This window comes from Gallus gallus, chromosome 3, assembly GCF_016699485.2.
Source record: "Gallus gallus isolate bGalGal1 chromosome 3, bGalGal1.mat.broiler.GRCg7b, whole genome shotgun sequence".
Lineage (NCBI taxonomy): Eukaryota > Metazoa > Chordata > Aves > Galliformes > Phasianidae > Gallus > Gallus gallus.
Window position 1 is genome coordinate 102,364,932 of NC_052534.1, and position 20,147 is coordinate 102,385,078.

At 37.1% G+C, this 20,147-nt stretch overlaps 1 long non-coding RNA gene across 2 annotated transcripts in view; it reads right to left on the minus strand.

Moving 5' to 3' along the window:
- Positions 1-5,372: 5,372 nt before the first annotated feature.
- LOC121110210 overlaps positions 5,373-20,147 on the minus strand; it is a 56,006-nt gene continuing 41,231 nt past the window's right edge. The window contains exon 3 of one of the 2 annotated variants that reach the window (XR_005858673.2): positions 5,373-8,117. This is a non-coding gene — a long non-coding RNA (uncharacterized LOC121110210). Of the gene's footprint in view, positions 8,118-16,422; positions 16,877-20,147 lie in introns of those variants that run through there. The other variant, XR_005858672.2, reaches the window with a different exon arrangement.

The following is a 20,147-nucleotide window of genomic DNA, read 5'->3' on the forward strand; positions in this document are numbered from 1 at the left end:
CTCAAAGATCATCTAGTTTCAACCCCCTGCGATGGGCAGGATCATTAAACACTAGACCAGGCTGCCAAGAGCCACATCCAGCCCTGCCTTGAATGCCTCCAGGGATGGGGCATCCACAACCTCCTTAGGCAACCTGTTCCAGTGCATCACCACCCTCTTTGTCATCGTCCTGTGAAAAACTTTCTCCTAATATCTAACCTAAATCTCCCATGTCTCAGTTTAAAACCATTCCCCCTTGTCCTATCACTATCTACTCTCGTAAACAGCCATTCCACCTCCTGTTTATATGCTCCCTTCAAGTATTGGAAGGCCACAATGATGTCTCCCTGGAGCCTTCTCTTTTCTAAGCTAAACAAGCACAGTTTCCTCAACCTTTCTTCATACAAGAGGTGCTCCAGCCCTCTGATCATCTTAGTGGCCCTCCTCTGGACTCGTTCCAGAGTGATGATCATGACTGATCATGATCATGACTGCAAGCACCACTTGACTCCTAATTACAAGAATCAGTCCAACCTTCAGTACATAAGGTAACACTGAAGATACCACGTATGATGGTATAGAAACACAGAAATAGAAAATCCATAGCCAAAGAGGAATGCAATCCAAAAGGCATCTAAAATTACAAGAAAGCTTCAGGTTCAGCAGGAAATACCATATATAGAATCATAGAATTGCTCAGGTTGGAAAAGACCTTAAAGATCATCACGTCCAACCATGACCTAACCATACTTCCCTAACTCTAACAACCCTCAGCTAAATCATGTCCCTGAGCACCACAACCAAATGGTTTTAAAACACATTCAGGGATGGTGACTCAACCACCTCGCTGGTAAGCCTATTCCAGTGCTTAACAACCCCTTCTGTAAAGTTTTTCCTGATATCCAGCCTAAACCTCCCCTGGTGCAACTTGAGGCCAGTTCCTCTCATCCTGTTACCTGTCACCACTGAGAAGAGATCCACCCTGCTCTCACTACAATCACCTTTTAGGTATTTGAAGAGAGTAACTTGTAATTGCACTTACTCTTGCACATACTATATGGCTAACACATGGTTGTGTGAAAGCTGATGGCTTTAGAGAACTTTTAGGAAAATATGTTTTTAGAAAAATAAAAATATTATGGATACATTATTCCGCCAGCTCATTCACACAGATAAGTAGAGGTCAGATGAATGGTTATCTTCCATTTAGATCTCTTCAGAACCATTGCATTCCATATGAACTTGCACAGAGACTAGACAAGTAACCAAGAGTCTCCAGCTGGAGCCAAGAATTCCATTTGTAAGAATTCTGAAGTGCAGTTCAGAGATACATCAGAGGATGATCTGAATCTTCCCTTAATATATATTGTGCGTTTGGAATCCATGTTTAGCTGTTTATATACAGCACAACAACCATACTGAAAAACTGCTAATGTCATCTACAGACTGGATCAAGTGCAAACTTTGGTGATGAATTTAGAACTGCAGTTCTTCACACAGTTTTGGAACATTTTTTTCAAAATGAGGTGTTATCATAGATTTTTTTTCTATGTTATTATTTCATATTATGTTAGTATAGGTTTCTGCATTATTTTGTTATGAATTTTGCAATGAATAACAAAAATAATAAATCTATGACAAGTATTTTGATCTATTTTTTCAGTCATTACTTTCTAACATCTGCTAGACTGTGTGTTCAGAAGTCCCCAGTGAAAGAAGTTATATCAGACTTTTCTTCAAAAGTGATTAACAGCTGATTTGCTCACTGAAGACTCTAAATACTTTGCTTATGCCCTCTATTTGCAGAATTTCAACAGATGAAATACTCAGAAAAGATGTCTTAAAACTTTTTTTTTTAAAAGAAAGTCTCAAAGCAGGATAGCGGGACAACTGTTAAAGGCCAGGACAGATAGCAGAAATCTCTGCTCCTGTGTGTTTCCACCTGGTATATCTGCTGGCCTATATATAGCTGGCCAATATATATATTACGAAGATCTCAAAAACAGAGTGAGCATAGTGTCACAGAGACTGTAACTCTCCTCCCCACGTGACAAATTCTTAGCGAGAAAAGCAAAGAATTGCACTGTGTTTTGTTTTCTTTTTCTCATTTTTGGGGGGGTGGGGATGGGGGGTGTTTTGTTGTTATTTTGCTTTGCTTTCCTCCTTTCACCTTTCTTCAGAGATTGTGTTTGGAAAATTCATGACATCTACTGAGTAAATAGAAAAGAGATATAGATTCCAAGGGAAGGGTTGATGAGATGTGAGAAGTAAAATGTTAAGTGACTTAGAACAGCAAACTTGCAAGCATCTCTGTTGCATCCACATAAGTGGTGAATTCAGAAAAGCAATCTCTTTTTTGCTGGAGGTAAAATATGTTCAGATGATGATAATAGCGATGAGAAGGAACATAGAATTTGTCATACTGGATCAGACAAATCCTCATTTGCAAATCAGACAAATTACTCCTCATTTGTTGAGTCTGGTATTTTTGCTGCCTTCAGAAGTGACCAATGCCTGATGCTTGAAGGGAAGTTGAGGAAAAGCCCAATGCTTGAAAGGAAGTTGAGGAAAAGCCCTTAATGAACTTAACTAGTTGTATGGAAAGGAAGGTAGAGAAGGGGATAAATTCTGGACCCCAACAGCTGTCAATTTACCCTCTGAAGCATAATAATTATTTTAACATTCATACTGATGTTATTACTCAAAAAATTATTCATCCCTTTAAAACTTTTTTTACAATATTTGATTTAGTAATCTCTTGCTGGCAGTAATTCCAAGGGATGACAGCAAGCTGTGAGAAGTAGTCACTATCACAATTTTTACTGTACTTTTGCTTTCCATTTCTTTCATTGCACATCCTTTATTGATTCATTATGGCATTAGGGTTAAGAGTAGGGTCTTATCATTCTGCTGTTCATAAAAATATATAGAAAGAACTGACCATTCCTGTTTCCAACGTGAAATAAATTTAAAAGTGCTTTCCTTTTGTGTGTATAGAGAAGAGTTTAGTGTCTCCATCTTTCTTTACCTGGGAAGAGGAATGGCAAAGGCAACATTTTACATGACAAAAAATGAAATAATAGTGGTTTTTGTTGGCTTTTTTTTTTTTTTTTTCCTGGATTTAGGTGGTATAATCTGCATATACTCTTTCTCTGGGCATACTTTTTTTTTTTTATAAATAGCTTGATTGGATCCTGAAAATATATTAATAGTGTCCAAAATGTTAATATGAAAAACAATTCACATCTGTTGATTTTTTATTTTATTGATCATGGTCATCCCCAGGTTTGAATTGTGCTCCAGAGTTTCCTGTGAAAATAAAGCTAGAAAATGTTACATTTTTAAAGGCAAAAAGGCACATTTTTTGTTACTCTGTCACATCCACAATTTCATTAAGAGATTTCTATTTTTATAGTAATCTACAAATTCTGGAGGATCTGTATTCTTGCTAAACCTGCTTCATATAATTAATTAAATACAGCTACACAACTGCATTTATCTCCATGAATTCTGAACTGAGGTCTTCTAGCATAATTTATTATTACATATAAGACTATAATGATTCATAGTAGGATCAAATCATCTAAAAAATGTGGTAATAAGAACTAAGAAGTGCGTACTAAAACATACCAAAGGATTATCTCAGGAATACTTAATAGCACATGTAATCTTACAGTTGGTAAAAATTCCCAGAAATTCACATATATAAGTCCATGTTTGCATATTAACAAGTACAATCTTAACCTTTAGCACAAGTAGCTGATGAAGCTACCTTACTGTGAAATCAAATCCTGAGTATCTGTCACCAAAACCAAATCATATTTACATTTTATCTTTATTTCTTCAGAAGCAGGAGCTGTGCTATAGGTCAGCATGGTCAGCCATGAAAATGGTCTCCCGATCATGTCTGATCTCATGGGTCCTTCCTTCTATCTGTTCTGCTATCTTTCACCTGGGACACGGTAATTTGAGCAAGTGCAGCCTGGGCAACTTTCTCTTTCACAGAATCATAGAATGGCTTGGTTTGGAAGGGACCTCAAAGATCATTTAGTTCCAGCCCCCTGCCATGGTCAAAGTTGCCTATCACTAGATCGAGCACTAGATCAGGTTGCCTAGGACTCCATTTGACCTGGCCTTGAACACCTCCAGGAATGGGGCATCCACAACCTCTCTGGGCAGTCTCACCAGCCTTTCAGCGTAAAACTTCCCACTGATGTCTAATCTGACTCTCTCCTCCGTCAGTTTAACATCATTTCTTCTTGTCCTACCATTGTCTACCTGTTTAAAAAATTGATTTCACTCCTGTTTATAATCTGCCTTTCAGTACTGGAAGGCCACAATGAGGTCTCCCCAAAGCCTTCCCTTTTCTATGCTGAACAAACCCACCTCACTCTTCCTGTATTCATAGGAGAGGTGCTTCAATCCCCTGCGCATTCTCGTGGCCCCCCTCTGGACCCTCTCCAAAAACTCCACATCTTTCCTGTACTGGGGATCCCAGGCTTGGATGCAGTACTCCAGATGGGACCTCACAAGGGCAGAGGAGAGAGGGACAATCACCTCCTTCACCCTGCTGGCCACTCCTTCTTTTGATGATGCAGCCCAGGATACTGTTGACCTTTCGGGCTGCACACGCACACTGATGGATCATGTTAAGTTTTTCATCTAACACGACCTCTAAGTCCTTCTCAGCAGGGCTACTCCAGGACTTCTTCTCCCATTCTGTATACGTATCTGGGATTACCCCAACCCAACTACAACACTTTGCACTGAGCTTTTCTGAATCTCATTAGTTTTACATGGGCCCACCTTTTGAGTTTCTCAAGGTCTCTTTGATGGCATCCCTTCATTCTGCCACATCAACTGCATCACTCTTCTTGGTGTTGTTCACAAACTTGCTGAGTGTGTACTCAATCCCATAATCTGTGTCATTGGTAAAGTTAACACTCCAACACCAAACTACGTCTTCTGCTGTAGCAGGATGAGAAAAGGAAGGCTGGCAGAATGAAAGGGCTTTAATGAAACTTCCTGTTATGCTTTTTCTTCTCATCTTTTTCCTCTGCATCTAAGAGTCAATGTAGCGCGACCTTTGTTCTCACAAATGAAAATGCAAATCTTATTCTGTTTTTGAAAATAGTATAGAAAGATTGGATGCATATGACCAGAGGTGTGGATTTCTTTCATGTCTACTTTGAATTTGATGTGTGGTACATTTGGTTACTATTATGTAACTAGCAATAGCACTAGAGGGAGTGGCCTCAAGTTGTGCCAGAAGAGATTCAGATTGGACTTCAGGAAATACTTCTTCTCTGAGGGAGTGGTCAGGTGCTGGAATGGGCTGCCCAGGGAGGTGGTTGAGTTGCTTTCCCCGGAGGTGTTCAAGAAACATTTAGATGTTGTACTGAGGGACATGGTTTAGTGGGAAATATTGGTGGTAGGTGGACGGTTGCACTGGATGACCTTGTAGGTCTTTTCCTACCTTGCTAATTCTATTATTCGGTGATTCTATGATTCTTTTTCCAGATGTTCAGTCAGATGTGCATATTTTTGTGTCCACAATGCTGGACATTCTTGGTAATTGGATCAGTGCTCCTTTTGCTTCTGCGTAGTAGCGGAATATTTTTAAAGAATTCAGTCATTAAGGGGGTGAACTAGATTCTGAACATTACTGTGTTAAAATCCCTAATTAACTGCTGAGGGTATGTATACCCAAAGTGTTAGATGACTTGTAGTCATGTCTTTAACACTGGGTTTTGCAATACTGAAGCTCTAGGCATTTAAACACTAGATTGGATGCAGTCAATGATGTCTTGAGCATTTGAACTTTTAAAATTCTCTGTTTCAGTTTTTGCTGAAGATGGTCAATTTGTGAAAATGTAATATTTAGTTTGCTTTCTTCATCTTACAGAATATCAAGTCTATTTTATATTATATTATTTTATTTTATTTTATTTTATTTTATTTTATTTTAACATTACTGGCAGTAAGTACAGCTCCAACTTGATCAACAGATTCAGAAGTTGGTAGGATGAGACAATATTCCTATCCAACTTTCACAGTGTCATGGTAATGATAATTTCTGAATATAAACATCTGCCTATACTTTGTGGTACCAAAAGCACCTCTGTTCTCCATTCCTGTCATTTTGGTTGAGTTTTTCCCTCTTTTATTTTAAATCACTATCATATCATCTGCATTTTCTTCACACAATCTTTTTATTTCACATCTATATGCATCCAACAGTCTGCCTCCTGTGCAAATGGTACCTGTGCAAATGGTACCTCTAATTGATACCAAGAATCTAACCCTCCAGCTCCTTTTGTCTGTACTGTAAATCTCAAATACACAAACATGTACGTTTTGTTTGCTTTGTTACAAATGTGTTAAAAAAAAAAAAACATTTAATTTTCGAAGCTACTGCATCATATGTATTGAGCACTTAGAGAATCACAACAGTTGGGAATGGAAGTGAAGCTCATAGGACAGGCTGTTCACTTTTTTTCTATCATAAAATTAGTCTCAAAAATGTGTATTTTTAACATTCTTTGTCTCTCATTTTTAAATATAGCTTCATTTCATTCTATTTAAACCCAGCAAGTCAGAGGTAGATTAGTTTTACAGCAGAATAAGTCTGTTTGACTCTAAGACATTTCTTGCTTTTAGATTTATTTTGTTAAATATACAGAATGAGGAGAAGCACATTTCATTTTTATAAAGAAGTAAAATATGCATAATACAGAATTTGAGCTATAATGGAAACTGGTCCAAAAATATGAAAAAAATCATCAATTTTTGAGATCCTGAAATGTGTGATGACTTTCTGAAAGACTATATCCTGGGACCTTTGGTTGTAATTTCGCTCAGCCAAACAACCATTATACTGGATTAAAAATGAGCAAAATACCCAGCTGTTATCAATCCAGTTTCCCTGTTGTTAGTGCTACTTGGTCAGTTTGTGCCAACTGAGGATCTGTCCTGTTGATCTAGATGTGTATTTTTTTATGTCAAGCATCACAAATTAGGAGTGGATTTTCAAAAAAACCTCTTTTTTTTTATTTTCCCGACAATGAATAGGAGAGTAAGAATTGATTGGGACATTAAAGGTTTATGTTTCAAAATACACAGAACTCTGTTGTAAACTTTCCAGTTTTCCGTCTCCAGGAGATAATGCTGCAACTTATTCTAAATCAGCTATTACACTGGGATACTATAAAATCAAAATTCAAAAGAAAATGTGGGAGCCAGAGTATCAAAATAGGTACTGATCATGTATTTTGTCCTTTTCTTAAGTTTAGCTTGTAAAATGTTATATACTAGGTTTGCTTTTTTTGTTTGTTTGTTTGTTTGTTGCTGTTGTTCTAGTTTTACTGGATTTAAGCCTGAATAAAACATAACTAGAAATGGGAGAACAGATTGAAAGGATGTCAGAGGAGCAACAAAAATTAATCAAATGACAAAATGAGAAAACCAGCACAGAAGATAGAGTCAGGCCCCCCTGCTGTTTTAAGGTATGGAAAACTAAAATGAGTGGGAGTGGTCTTAAGAATATCATATCAGCAGAATGAGGTATCCTTAATAATTGTTGGTTTTGTCATTGTTATACAAGTTTTACATAAAGCAAAAAAAAAGAGAAAAAACTGCCTCAGCAAAAGCCAGGCAACCGTGTAAAGATACACTAATAGTTTCAAGATTATACACCAAGAAAACAGGGAGAAAACAGTTTAGAATAGAACAAAGGGAAATATCTGGGATAAAGGCAAAATGAAGAGTGTTATTGTGAATTAATTGATTTGATTGTTTTTGAGGGGGGAGAATTTAATTTTTACACATACCTTACCTTGATAAAATCAAATTAATGCAATCTCCCAATTAAGCAATCATAAAGAGGGAAGCATCAGAAAACAGCATATCTCAAATAATTTCTTAACTGCTGGGCAGAGTGCCGAGCAGCCACCTGGGATGAATTTACCAAAGGGATTAGGATGCATCTGGTAGAGGGAGAACTGCTGTAGAACTACGCAGACTTGCTTCTCTCCCCTCATCACGGAATGCATGGTAGTTTGCAGATGGTCACTCACTCTGAGGTTCTTGCATGCAAGGCTGGGAACGAGTTAGATAGTGCTGCTGTTTTCGGGACCTTGCTGTAAGTTTTAGAGAAACATTCAGTTGGCTGGAGTATTACTGTTTGATTCTAGAGGGCAGATTTAGAGACAGATTAATTGCATCTATGTAAGGAAAAAACAATGCAGTGATGGAATGCATGAAAAACTTCATGCTGCATTCATTCATTTATGAGGAACTACTACAAGGCTGGATGGTGACAGTTCCTCAAATGAGAAGGCCGTATGATTCCTTCATAATGGAAATTGCTGGGAGACCCAAACAGATGAAGGGGTCCTAATTCCTCTTTCACATTTTCAGGGCAAAGTTCTATGACACACATGGCTTAAGAGCACATTACAGAAAGATATTTTGGTTTTAAAGTAAATGTCAAGAGCCTGTGTTAGAAAAATCTATTCCCTTACAACAGTACAGGCAAATATGAGAGCAGGGATGAGTGGAGAGGGAGGAGTGAATGCTGCACAACGATGGCAGTGTTCACCCTTTACTAATTTAACCTGTGCCACTTGCACTTCCCTGGCAATCATTTAGCATGCAACAGTGACTGTATTAACTATTTTCTACTATTCCCTACAAAGTCACCCTGAGGAATAGCACAGTAGACCTGCTAAGGTTCTCAGTTTCCATGCTTAAAGCTCTATCTTAATTAGTCGGTAGAGAAAGAAATAATTTTGCCATTCCTGTGTCCCAACCTGACAAACTGGGACTTGGCACTATCTCAGTATAAGACATAACTATATATGGTATATGTTAATGATGCTATTAGTAACACATGCTGAATGTTAGCATGTTAGAGCTCCTAGTTTCATCTCCCTATGGAAGTGACTTGATTAATATTAGATATAAATTTTTAACAAAGGTACTCTTTCTGTGACACTATTTTATACTGTCAAGGAAAGAGGAATAATCTTTACATTGAATATTACAATGCTTAATTAAACAGACTGTGCCAGGCTTCTTTGTCCCCTGTCCACTCACATAAATTAAATATATATATATATATATTTAAAAAAAAAAAAAGAAAAAGAAAAAAGGTGACTAAGATATGAAGGGTCACTGGTAACTCTATCAAGTCCCATAATGCTTGGTCAGCTGAAGACTGGTGGGGCCCTAAGACAGTTGCAGAGTAATCAATCAGTGTGAGATGTCCCTTCAAGAGGCTGTTTCTGTAAATCTAGTATTATTATATGAAAGCTTGTCATCAGAATAACTAAGACAGATCTCCTAACAGGAATAGCGACACAACGGGGACACATTCATCAAAGGAGTAGCAGGTAGGGTGTTTTTTGGAAAGGAGGATTGTTAATGATTAAATGGCAATCCTACTAATTAAATTCAGAAGTAGATAAATAAGGGATAACTCCCATGATAATTGCCGAATTTATATATTTAGAGAAACCTAACACATCATAAATATTAAATTGGGCTATTATCTGAAGTGTATCTGTGCCAGGGCTCCATAAATAAAGACCTGAGGGACTAATCACTAGAAATTTTCATTATTTATCTCCTTCCACATTATAACAAATAGAAAAGCTGTCTTCTTTTCAGTACAAAACACAAAGGAAGCATGTACATTTTGACAAATCTTTTGGGGAGGTGGAAAGAAAAGATAATGTAGTAGCAAAGTACACATAAAAGAAGATCTCAACCATGAGAAAATCTTTCAGGAAAAAGCTTGGCTTCTCTTTTCTTCTGAGCATTAACCTCCTATTAAGTACACTAGTTTTATGTCAATGTGTAGCTCCATTGACTTCAATTAAGCTATCTCAGATACCCACCCTGCTGAGAGAGCAACCACAGACTTTTAAAAAGTCATCCAGCAAAAAATGCAGCAAAAATGGTGAATCGAGCTTTTCATGTAATTTTAATTGTTACTTCTGCCCTGCACCTTGTGTAATAATTTATCCAAAGAGGATCTTTTAAGGGCCTCAAGTATTGCTGCTACTATTAATAGGACCATTTTATGCCCTTCTGTACAGGATTAAATTTGTATTATGTGCATAGGTCTATGCAGATTTGACTTCACTGACCCAGAATAATGAGGCATTGGCCAGATATTACACTGCACAGGTTCTGGGAATTCCATCACCTTGTTTCACACAGTATAGCCAAAAATCCCATTGGATAAACAGGGTGGGAACATGGCTCCTAAGCATATGGAGATGACTCTCAGTCTTCTGGGAGATTATAAGAGTGGATGGGGTAACATCAGTGCCAAATCCATAAATAGGTTTCATTTACTGGGAACTGCAAGCTCATTTGGAAATCTCTATGCTCTGTTGGTGGATTGTGCTGTAGATGGGCCACACCATTCCATCTGCATAGTTCATGCAATTGTTGAGGTTTGCTCAGAAATTTTTCTTGATCCACTTGAGTCACAAGCTCCAGTAGTCACAAGCTCACAGAGCTGCAGAGAGTTTTTAGGGAGAAGTGAGACTCCGCAAGCTGAGATTCCAGTCCTTTTCTGAATTCCAGTATTTTTTGAAAGGATAAAAGCCCTAAAGTGAAGCTACCCATCCAATATCTGAGGCCAAGAGTGAAAATAGGACCCCTGACCTTTCTCTTCTTCCACATTTAGATACTTTACAACAGTGGGTAGAGTGCAGTAGTGGAATGTTATTGCTATTAAGTGAAAAATGAGCTTTTACAGGAAGCCATGAAAATGAAAGTAATAATTAAATCTTCATATAACTTTAGGTTGTATTGTAAGTGCTTAGCTGAAAAATTCTTCTTTAACTCATGGCCCGCAGCAATCACATCTGTTATATTTTAGGAACAGAAAGCTAATGAGGTGGAATCTGAAGTACTGAGCTTAATTGGGCTTGTTTTGATTAAGTGTATGTGCTGGGAATATTTTACACACTGGTATAAATTGCAAAACAGTCAACATAAGCCACAAAATTCACAAAATCCTTTGTGGGTAGTATTAGAGAAAGAACGGTTTCCAATAAACAATAAATAACAAAAGAAAATATCTGAGGTTTTGATGAAAAAAGTGTGTACTTTAATTTTCTTAATTAGCGGCTTTCTATGGATGTAAATGCATTTCTTTCTCTTGTTCACACACATGCAAATACACACAGACACACATAAATGTGTGGTACTATATACAGTTGTAGCAGCTTTGCTTTTACCTGGGTAGATTATGCCTGACTGGCAAAGACGTTAAAATCTGCATAAACTTTACACTAGCATGAAAATGTTATGTATCCTTTACATGTAACATATTTAGTATATAACACATAACATAATTTATATTAACATATAAAATAATGATGTTTGATGGTGATTTTAAAAATGTGTACTTCAGATGTTTTTGGGTTTGTTTGTTTGTTTTTTTTTTTGCTGTTTTTCTCTGTCAGTCATTATCACTTAGCTCCATTCTCATAGATAATGTAATTCCACATAACTTCATTGACTGTAGTGCACTCTGTTGATTCACTCATTTTAGATCTGATCTTTCAGGTTGCCATGTCTATTCAAACCTTCGGAAGTGGAAAAAACATGAGAAGTATATACTAGCAACATTAAAAATGGTTTTAAATGGATTTCCACTACACAGTAAAATGCAGCAAGCTGGTTGCCTGAAATTTTGATATCATACATAACTAGAAACAGATGCTGACTCTTCAAAGTAATTTGCATAAGAATGAAATATTATACTGCTTATGTAGTAATTAAAAAAAACACATCAAGAAAAATATCTTTTTTTTTTTTTTTTTTGCCCAGTGTTTTCATTAGTAGCTCTTCCAGTAACTTTAAAATAAAAATGTCTCCAATTCTATATGAGTAAAGTGAGGCGCCGAGCAGAAAATTAGTGACAGAGTTCCCTGAGTGTTGGTGGTCTGTCCAGTGGTCATTTGGTCTGATCTATCTGTTGTGGTCTATGGAGGCTGACTTGAACCAAATGGTAATTGGTTCCATAGCTCTCTCTGGCTATATGATTTGAAGATTACAATGCTAACATCTTTATAGCACTCATATATGTCAAGATGCTATGTATACCTTAGAGATATCTATCTCATGTTGAGACTTTTTAGCTCACAGAAACTTATACCCTCTCATTGCAACTGAAATTACAAATTCAGACAGAGATTTTCAAAGGTACCCAATATTTATTTATTTATTTATTATTAGATGTTGATGGGGTTTGCTTATCCAGGTTCCTTAAGATCCTGGATATCCTGGATAAGTTTATCAGTGAATGTTTTACTATAATTGGCTATTACCTAAGAATATATTGAGAACCAATAACTTCAGTTCAACTTGTCACCATCTTGCTTCAAAGTCTTTAGTTTTGTAAAGAAGATATTCTTTCTGAATATCTATCCAAAAAATCCCTGATCTTCCCAGTATTCATGCTGGATATTCTGTTCCACAACTTGCTAGAAGCTAACAGAGGTAATGCTTTCATATTTGAGAATGGGAAGCACATTGTGCTTGAGGACAGTTACTCCAGGAAAATGATCATAACGGTTTAACAGATTACTGTTCTGTCAAAATAAAAATCCCACTGGTGAATTGCAGTTACTACCACTGGGGAAGAGGAATGGTATTTAAGTATACATAGACCTCCTATACACTATTTATATGGGCTAAGGGAGTGACTTAACTAGCAGGGAGGAAAGCACAATACCTCAAGTTAGGTCTTGCTGGAGCGAGCTCCTTCACTCTTGCAAAAAAATCTCTCTAATGGCCTCAGTTATTCAGGGTTTTGGCTTTACACTGCATTCAGAACAGTGCACTGCTACTTGCGTTCTGACCCCTAGCACTGTATTGTGTGATTGGTTCAATAATGACTTAGGAATGAGAGCCACCTACAGTATTATCAACTCCACCACCTGGGGTTTTCCTTAAAGGGACTTCCATTCAAGTATGGTCTAGAGTAACATATGCAATTACACTAGGAAGAATGAAAATGTGAAAGGGGCAGCCACTGCAGCTTCAGGTCATGAGATGATTGCAGGCTGTGATTAGGAAGAAATCCCCTCCTCTTAAATGAAATATAATAGTGTTCATACCCAAGGATTCAGGACTGGCCATTGTTAAAGATAGGATATTCACTGTGACTTTTCATACAGTTTCTGATTTCCTTCCTCTTCTCCTTTCAAAATGCAGCAAAGAAAAAAGAAAACTTTCAGAAACTTTCTGCCTTCTCAGAGAAAAATATAAGGTAAAGGGAAAATAACTCTCATTACTCTGCTGCTCTGCACAACATTTTATTCAGCTTTTTTTCCTTTAAAAGTCTTTTTGCTCTATTTTTTTTCTTACATAGACTGTGTTTAATGCTTTTAGTATTTGGTGTAAAAGTTCTGAATTAATTTCACTGTACTGAGCCTACTAAATATAATTTATTTTTCAAGAATTTAATTCTTGTGAAAGACTGGGGCCTCTAAGGATTGTCTGTCATTCACCTCATAAAATAAAGGTTATTATTATTATCAGTAGTGAACAATAGCTGATGACTTCAAGTTGGAGAAAGGTCAAGAGGCTAATCACTGATATGCATTCAGCAGCTATCTTTCTAGTCAGGACTTAAGCAGTCACTAAAGGTGTATTTTTTGAAGTTTATGATGCATCCTGTTTTTCTTCATTGTTTTTAGGTGGGTATTAATGCACTCACAAATCCATCTCAAGCTAGATCCTTCTGTATTCGTCAAGTTTTCTCAAGAAAATGAATGCAAAAATATGAATGTATCAGAATATGGAATATAAATAATTGCAACAATCATGCATTAAGTATTACAGGGGAATAAGAGGAGTGGGGAGGCCCTTTTTCTTTTAGTAAAAAAGAAATTGCTTCTATTGCTTCTGTGGCTTTCCTGACCATGTTTCAATTCTCTAACATTGTTCTTAAAGCTAGAATCCACTACTCTCCTTGTGCTGGAATGTTTCTTTCATCCACCTCACTTAAGAGCATGGGATGCATACTGGCACCTTAAGAACATTGTTTTAGAATTCAAGTACTATAAAACTAGACCAGGTTTTCTGGTGATACATCCTTTTTATTTTGATCTTTCAAACTGTGGGGTATCAGTAATGTATGAGGCTGCTCAGATCTGGGAGTCTGAGCAGAGCTGGTGAGACGTGCTGCCTCTGCTCAAGATTCATTTCAACCACGAGAAGTTTATACAGGTCAGCAGTGTCTTCCTTCAGGTTGAAGAAGTTGACCACGCTTGGAATATATAACTTAGGAGGAGACCCAGCCTGACAGATGTAGAGAAATATTCAACCAAAGACTGGCATCAGCTGAATTCCTTCATCATTTCTGAATATATTGCTGAAACTACCAAACAAGTCATTGTTGGTAAATGAGTGTCTGATAGTCTATTTCTTCACTATTGATTTAAAAGAAAATGCTAGAGCAAGAGAAAAAAAGAAGATGAAATTGATTTCATTTAACAATAACCTTCCAGCATTGCCTCACAACTCACTCAAATATCCTTTGCAACTAATTTTAGCAGAGCCTGAAAATAGAGTGCTTATAGGCTGAAGAATATTAGAAGTCAACAAAATTATCCAGTGTTCACTATAACCAAAATCCTGTATATTATTATGTTCTCGTGCCAGTGGTTCTTCCTGCAAGTTAACATCTATAGATCCAAAGAGAGAAACGAGAGGTAAACAATGTATGGTATCATCAAATGTTATATTGATATCCAAAGAAATTATGGTATGCTGGGAAATCAATCATTTCTAAGCATTTTCTTCTTTAGTCTTTATATTAAATTAGGAGTAGTTGTAATAATTGGTATTTTTCTTCTAACTTTTTTGGGCCTGGAATCACCTCCTGACACTCAGCTTCACAAACTCTCCTACTGGACTACTCTACATTATAAACATGCTTTCCCATTTTTTGCTTACTATCCTCACTGATATGGGACAAAAGCTCATATCTCCCCCACTCCATTTGCCTTAGTTTGGACAGCCTTTCAGGTCCCTAAGAATCAGGATTTAAAGACTGTTTGCATTAAGAAGGTTTGTCAGTCTTTCATGAAGTCTCTAGAGGAATCCTCCTTTCGTCGTTTTGCAGACGATCTATGTCTTTCCCATATATACTTAAGTCTTTTCTGTTAGCATTATTCCTTTATTCTAAATATAGCACCCCAAATATCTCTCATTACTTACTTGTTTGTTTGTTTGTTTGTTTTCCTATCTTTCAGGATACCAAATGCTCTATGCACATTGCTGTAGGGGAAATTTTGTTTCTTATGTTTAGTGACCTTCACCATTTAATATAAGGTCAATCTGTTTACTTACACAGGCTTTCAAGTCAGTAGCTCCCAACTATAGACCATGCACCATTAGTGATTCATGGAGCACTTGCTGAAGGTCCACAGAGAACTGCCTAGCAAAGCACAATTTCCTCTAAATTTTGAGCTAACTTACATTAAAGACAGCTAAAATTGCATTAAATAGGTTCTGAATGCTACTATTCAAAGTAGGCAGTTCCTGCTTTTACACAAGACTGATATATAGCTGTGATTTTTTTCTGTACATTGACCAGTATGAGGAGAAATGGGGAGTCAAGGGATTGAAATATGACTGCCACACTGAAAAAGTGTGAGAACGCTTGCTTTTTAAAACTTTTCTGCCTCAGCTATAATCTTGATTAGCCTGTATGGAATTTTCTTTTGAGTCAAATCAGTTTCATGATTTCTAAACTGTGATGTCTTTAATTTGCTGTAAATCTGCCCAGAGATTATGATACTTTGTACAGCATGCCTATAAATAAGTTTTATGACAGCCTCATTAATCAGGCTACATTTTAAAAGCATTAGCCTTTTTCCCCTCTGTTGAATCCACAGCTTATCTTTCCTCAATTATAATTAGTGTTCATTCAAATCAATATATATATATTTTTTTTCCCAACCCAGGAAGTTATACTGGGCCTGATCTAGACCTTCTTCATCCTCCTGATGATGTATTTCAACATTTGAAGACTTTTTGAGAGCTTGACTCCACATTACTTACATTGTAAATGGACTTTATTTTAAGCAGGGATAAGTCCAGAAAGATCAGTCACAGTACTGTAAATCTTGCTGTTGCAAATTTAAATTTGAGGGGCTTGCCTCAGAGAATGAAGCATGAGCTAGGCATTATTTATTTTCCTTTGTGAAAAGTGGATGAGTCAAACAGGAAGACCAACTACCTGCTGGAGCAGAAGCCATTTAATATTGGTCATCAACTAGAAACCCTGACTGCCATATCCAATAAAGACACATCAGGCTGTAAAGAAAATGGCGGGGGGTGGGGGGGGTGGGGGGGGGTGGGGGGAAGTTCTCCTTACAATGGAAAAGCTTCAAGAGGAGGCTGGGAGAATGTTATCACTCCAGACCAGCAGGAAATTTTATCATTTGAGTTTTGACACTAGGTAGTAAAGATACTGGGAAAAAGCCCACTGCAGAATTATATGGTTGTTATGGCTTCCGGACACCTCACCAAATGTTCTCATCATTAGACCAATCTGTACAGACTGGTAGGAGTTATCTCATGCAAACAATCAGAACTTCATTGTCAAAGTCCAAAGCTAAGGTTTCGTAAGATTTCAGGTTAATCAGCAGCATGGATTTAAAGCACAGAATTAAAAATACACCTTTGAAAAAAGATGCCAGTTCTTTTTGTGAATGTGAATGTGAATGGAGTAGAGGGTAAAGGATAGAGTCTCAAGCAGATTAGCCTACCTTGTGCAGTACTGTGCCAAACATAGTGTTGCATAGGACTGTTCTTAAACTCATCCCTGTAATTGCTCTCTCTGGTCCATGGAGGTTAGATACTGTTAAAAGATAATTCATAAGGCATATCTTTGGATGAGATACCCCCAGCTTGCAGAGGCGCTTGTCTTCACTGAAGGTTGGGAGAGTTAGAGTGAATAAGAAGATCGTTACATTCTAGGTGTCCAGACTCTGTGAGATGAATTCAATCCTACATTTTAGAACATTAGAATATTTAATTGAAAGAGGATCTACTTGACTGGACACGCACATCAGTTAATTGACGAGTTTCTCCATTCTGTCTGGACTGCAATGAATGTGCAAAAGCAAACCTTGGTCAACAAAATTTCAAGTACTTTCAGAGGTCAGGAAGGACATGAATAGAAGTCTTTAGGATTATATTTTTAAACCTGAGAAGTTCACATTTATTTACACTTTTTTTTTTTTTTCATTTTCTGTGTCTGAGCAAAGGTACCAATGTCACAAAGACATTAACTTCCTGCATATCTGAGTACATGCAGTTTTTCAATCTTATATGAAATAATGTTATAATAATGTGAAAAAGTGATAAGTTCTACATATTTGTGTGGTAACTTTCATGTAGAAGGGAGAGTAACACATTCTCAGATGATAGAGATTGAGAATGGAGTGTGTCATGTAACACTCACTGTATCATACCAGAACTTGTGAAAAAACAATGAAGGCTGCTAAATTCCTTTTCCACCAGTGCTAACACTGGAAATCAAGTAAAGACAACCTTCACACCCATCTTTATCACCTTTTATATCTACACATATCCACAGCCCTAACACACTTCCTTTTAGTTGTTAACAGATGACACATTTTGAAAATGCATTCTGATGTCCAGTATGATTCTGCCTCCACCTAACCTAAAAACTGTCTCCTCTTGGATGTGTACTCCACTGAAGTCTATTTCATACTTGTGTTGGAAAGCTAAATCTGTTGAGTACCAGGGGTTACAAATGAGAAGAAAGCTGTGAGTTCTGCTCTTCTGGAAATTTGACTCGTATGGATCCCTTCTCACATCTCATTACGTCAAGTTGAGAAGGTTTAGGTAATACCACAAGGAACAAATAAAAATGTTAAAGCCAGCATTTCTAAAAAGTATGAATTGATATAACATCCATAGCTTTGTGCATTAGATCAGATGAAGTTCATGCAGGTCTGTGACAAAGATTTCTGTTCACATAGTTGGACAGCTCAGCTAAAATGGCACCCCACTAGGAAGAAAACAAGACAAATACAAAAATACATGATGAAAGATTGGAAATGGATAAGAGAAGTGGAAGGCAGACAGAGCTGGAAGGGATTAAGAAAGAGTTACGCAGAAGTTCATCTTACTGCAGCACTGAGCAGTAAGTGCTGTGCTTCTACAAGCCTTACTGACAATGAGCAAATCTTAGAGAGAGCAAAGTCAGTCAGTTATGGTTTTGCAAAGTGGATGCCCATATTCATACTAAAATACTGCAGGTGCTGAAATAAAGAATATCTTTGACAAAAGATAAAAATTTCCTTTTAAAATCTTGGAGGGAAGCAGTTAATTCATATGAAATATCAGACAAATTAAGACTATCCTAATTTTCTCCAGTGTATATAAGAAGAAAAAACTATGAAATAACTCGAATGAACCAGACTGAATGTAGATGTTGTCATTGTTGATTTATGGGGTGTTGGGATTCAATCTGAGATTAAATCAACCTTCAGCAGTTTATAGGTACACAACAGACCCATTGTCACTAACAGAGAGTAAAGATTTCCTTCAGATGGCCACACAGATACAGCATATAATGTAAACCTCAGCAATTCAAGACATCCTTACTAGACTGGCAGTTATGACAAAGGAAACCAGCTGGTATCAGGTAGGCTTTCCTGGAGGATCTCTGTAGACAATTGTGCTTAATATATGGAATTTCACCTCCAAGCATACATTTAGATTGTTCCACATGGACATGAAAGGCTTTTTTTTAGTTAAATCAGAATCCTCGTGCTCAAAGTTGGAAGGGATGAATGCCATACAACATATCTAAAGACCCATGTCAGTTATGCAGTGAGCCACATCCCCTTCACAGGTATCCAAAATGTTTTTGCCCTTTGAATTTCTCCTTCTCTAACTGATATGTAGAGATGTGAAATTACTGGACTCCAACAAAAAAACATGAAAATGATGAAAGGCCTCTAGTGTCCTTCAAACGTGGAAAGGCTGAGAGATCTGCAAGTGTGTATCTTACATATGTAGAGGAGTGGCTCATGGAGCAAGGACACTGTGAGTATGAGTGCTACGTGCACAACCCAGACTATGAGACCTTGAAGCTGTAAAAGCAAAAAGAAAAGTTAAGGCTGCAGTCAAGATAAGGGGAAGCTAGCTTTGGAGGAGACTAGGGCAATGGAAAGCAAGGAACAGTGTGAATGTGTAATGACGTAATGATTAATGTCGTACCAATAGCTATGTGAGCAAGGTGCGTGCTAGACACACAATTTCTGCATGCTAACCAATCATGAGTTGTTTATCTCCACGTGCACTCTGTATTTCTGTATAAGTATGAGCTGATTCGGGCAATAAATTGAAGCTCCACCATTACTTCTGTGAAGACATGTAGTTCATTCCAGGCAATCTTCTTCATACATATACATAAATAATAAACCTACACATTTCCCGCCTGCAAGTATTTTAATGCAAAGGCCACATTTTACACTTGGTAATTTTAATCCGTATATATTTGAAAATCCAGATTAACTTGACTGTGTGTGCAGTATGTGTTAGTCTTTGTATATCCCTATCCGTTCAAAAAGAAAGGCTTTTAACAAAAATTCAAAAATACACTGAAGATTCCAGAATACTATCAACAAATTATATAATCTCAATGCACTGAGATTATTCTGCTCCACAGACAGCATAGCATAGTCTAACATTTGGCCAAATTGCCTTGTTACTACAAATTCTGATTTGATTTTTTCCATTTGCCCATTTGTTCTGGATAAATTGAAGCCAAAGATCCTTCCTTCTTAACATTTTCTGTAACAAATTCAATTTGTAGTGATGTGTGATAATGGGCTGACCATAAATGGTACAAATCTGCCAGTAATAGGCAAGCAAATGTTGTCTGAATTTGATTATGTTTATTCTTATAGTGATCAGGTCTTGCAAAAACACACATTATATACATAAGTGTTCAGGGCATTCAAATATATGTAGAATTGTGAAAAAGCCATGCCAAAAACGCATGCATGTTCTTTGAATGTCTGTTGAATTTACAAAGCTAAGGTGTGTGCTTTAAGCCAGTTCAAGGCAGTGTAGAGAAAACTGATTTTTGC